The 3760-nt window shown below is 33.7% G+C and overlaps 1 pseudogene; it reads right to left on the bottom strand.

Moving 5' to 3' along the window:
* Positions 1-190: 190 nt before the first annotated feature.
* LOC112484929 lies at positions 191-306 on the bottom strand (annotated as a pseudogene).
* Positions 307-3760: the final 3454 nt, after the last annotated feature.

Genomic DNA, 3760 nt, shown 5'->3' with positions numbered 1-3760 from the left:
TCCTTCTCCCCTCTAGAGGTCAGCACTTGCCTGGCCTTTATGGTAATTACTTCCCAGCTTTATTTATAGTGTGCGTCTTTGAACACTACGGTTTTGTTTTCAAAGTTTATATAAATGGAATTACACTGAATCTAGTCTTTCGTGCCTGGCTTTATTTTACTTTATTTTATTTATTATTATTATTATTTTATGCCTACAGCACCTGGCCTTCCTAGGTGGTCTCCTATCCAAGTACTAACCAGGCCCAATCCTGCTTAGCTTCCGAGATCAGACATCGGGCTTGTTCAGGGTGGCATGGCTATAGATTGTCTCTGGCTTCTTTTATTCAACATTATTTTTGTGAGATTTACCCATGTTGTTTTGTGTGGCTATAGTTTGCTCATCTTTCTTGCTATATAGTATTTCATTGTATGAATACACAGGTATTCCCCGCTTTTCGGAAGTTTGCGTTATGCCGTCTTCATTTTTACAAAAGGTACATCGGTACCTGTTTTCACTAACTGAAAGAAATCCAAAGAGGATTTCTGTTTTTACAAAAAAGGCAAAAAGTGAAATAACGTTCAGCATTTGTTTTGCAGTGAACCGTTACAGAGGCAACGAACGTGGCCCCACCAAGCTCCTTCCCCTGGAACTATAGTCAGCATCTCAGCATCAAGCACCATGGCTTTGAACTGTGTCTGAGAACATCTGTGTATTGTCTTGATTTATTTTGTGTACTTGTTGGCAAGATGTGTCCTAATGATGCAGGACTGGGCGAATCTCCCGAGTGAGAGGGTGAGGGTTCTTGACTGCACACAGGAAAGAACTCAAGTGTACTCCAGAGTTAGAAACAGAAGGAAAGTTTATTAGAGAAGGAATAACACTCCATAGAGCATGATCTCCTCTCAGAGACAGAGAATGAGAGAGACTGAGAGACACTGAGAGGGACCCCAATTGTTCAAAGAATTCAGTTTATATATATTTCTTAGTTTCTATAAATTACAGTTTAAAGACTTTGTTCTCCCTATTTTCCTTTGATGGTGTGGGAATGCAGTGTGAAAGGCATGCTAGTAATCTCAGCCTTCGTTCTATAGGTTCCCCATTGTTAGGTCATAGCGAATGAATGATTGGGTTTATTTTGTGTAGGGCACGACTTGAAGACTCTGTTTTCCTTTCATGATATGAGTAGTTTGTTAGTAATCCCAGCAGAAATATTTCTTTGTTCCGTAGGTTTCCTCCTTGTCTGGCAGCAGCACATGTTTTAGGCTCTGGTTTAACATTTAGTCAATTTATGTAGTTCTCATGCCTCTTCCCTATATCACTAAGGTAATTGCTTCTTTGCTTTATACTATTTTAGCTTACAAAAGTTTTCATAGGCATGCTCTACTTTTGGATAGCAGGGGGAACCTGTACCACAATTTATTTATTCATTCTACTGCTGATGGACGTTTGGGTTATTTTCATTTTGGGTTTCTTAGGAATAATGCTGCTATTAATATTATACATATCTCTTGGTATACAAGTGTGTACATTTTGGTTGGCTATATATCTTGGAGTGGAACAACTGGGTCATGGGGTGTTCATATTTTTAACTTTAATCGATAATGCTAAACTATTTGCCAATTTACATTCCCTTCCTTGGTGTATAAAGTCCCTATTGCTCCATATCTTTACTGGATTTACCATATCCTTATCTGTTACCACCAATGTGTTGAGTGTATAGTGGCATCTTGGTTTTAATGTACATTTCCCTGAATACTAGTGATGATGAGAGTTTTTTCATGTTTACTGGCTAGTTGGATACCTACTTTTGTGAAGTACCTGTTCAAGTCTCATATTTTTCCATTGAGTTATCCATCTTACTGATTTGTAGAAAACCAGCCTTTTGACACAAATTTTGCAATATTTTTTCCCATTCTGTGGCTTCCTTTTTCAGTTCTTAAGAGTGCATTTCGATAAATAGTCTTAATTACTTCTTAAGATCCTAAATTTAATAGTCTAATTTATCAATCTCTTTCTTTATGGTTTGTGCTTTTTTTTGTCCTGTTTAAATCATTTTTTCCTACCCTAAATCATGAAGATACTCCAGGATACTATTTTTTAGAAGCTTTATTGTTTCACTTTTCCCGTTTAGATCTATATTCTGCCTAGAGTTAATTTGTGTGTATGATGTAAAGTAGGGATCAAGATTTATTTTTTTCCACATGTTTATCCAGTTGTCCTCACATTACTTATCAAAAAAAAAAAAAAACCATTTTTTCCGCACTGTCCATTACTCTGCTAGTGTGTAAATATGCTGGGACTGTTTCTGGGCTATTTTATTCCATTGGTCTATATTTCTATCCTTGTGCCAGTACTACACTAGTTTACATACTGTACCTTTATAGTAAGGCTTGAAAGCTGTTAGAGGAAGTTCTTACATCTTGTTCTCCTTCAAGATTGCTTGACTATTTTATGTCCCTCGAATTTCCATGTAGATTTTATAATCTCTTTATCAAGTGCCACAAACAAAACAAAACAAAACAAAAATAAAACTTGTTGGAACTTTGAATTATATTGCATTGAATCCATAGACCAGTTTGGGGAGAACTGACATCTTTACAATACTGTATCTTCCATCCATGGCTATTGCATATTTCTCCCATTATTTAGTCTTCTTTCAAGTTTTTCATTAATGTTTTACAAACTATAAACTACATTGGAGTCTTGCATGTCTTTTGTTACACTTATTCCTAGGTTTTTGATGTTGCTCAAATCTTATATATCTCTAGTAATTTTTTGTCTGTTTGTCAATCATTATGAGAGAGGTGTGTTAAAATAGCCCACTATTATATTGATTTGTGTATTACTCACTGAAGTTCTGTCAGTTATTTTCTTTACTTTGAGGCTAGGTTATTACCAATATAGAATTGTTATATCTTCCTGTTGAAGTGAACCTTTTTATCTTGATGAAAGGATCTCTAGTAATGTTTTTTGCCTTAGTTTATTTTCTCTAAAATTAACATAGCTACATTGATTTCTTTTGGTTATTGTTTTCATAATATATCTTTTCTGTCCTTTTATTTTAAACTTTCCTCTATCCAATGCTTAAAATGTGTCTCTTTTAAGTCTAGAGACTAAAATTTTAAAAAGTACAATCTGACCATTCTTTTCTTTTAATTGGAGCATTTAGTGTATTTACATTTAATGAAACTTAAAAAATATATTTGGATTTACGTTTACCTTCTTACTAAGGGCCTTCGATTTGTCCCTCTTGTTCTATATTATTGATTCTCTTCTTTCTTGCCGTCTTTTGTATTGATTTAGTATTTTTTTTTTATTATTCCATCTTCTATTAACTTGGCAGTTATACACTCTTATGTTTTTCTTTTTTTTCATATATGACAAAGGTTTATTTCATTTAAGTGGGAAATGATGAGCTTTTTAATAAATTGTGATGGGAAAGTTGGATTTCCTACCTCACACTATATTTTATTTTATTTTTTTATAAAATTATTGGGGGTGACATTGATCAACAAAATTCAATAAGTTTCAATCTTATATTTATCTTTTAGTGGTTACTCTAAACTTGCATCCTTGACTTACAAAAGTCTAACATTAATTTATGTTAATGTTCCCTGTTTTGGCAGTGTAAAGACCTCAAGACATATTAACTTTATTTACCTTCTTCCCAACTTAAATGCCAGAGTTAGCATGTATTTTAATTCTATGTACATTTTAAATCTAACAAGATGTTATTTGTTTATACAGATGTATCCATCTATTTACATATTTTCTTTTC

The sequence above is a fragment of the Pteropus alecto genome, unplaced genomic scaffold (assembly GCF_000325575.1).
Source record: "Pteropus alecto unplaced genomic scaffold, ASM32557v1 scaffold28, whole genome shotgun sequence".
In the NCBI taxonomy this organism is placed as follows: Eukaryota; Metazoa; Chordata; class Mammalia; order Chiroptera; family Pteropodidae; genus Pteropus; species Pteropus alecto.
The sequence above is the reverse complement of the archived record's forward strand: the minus strand, read 5'-3'. Positions and strand labels throughout refer to the sequence as shown.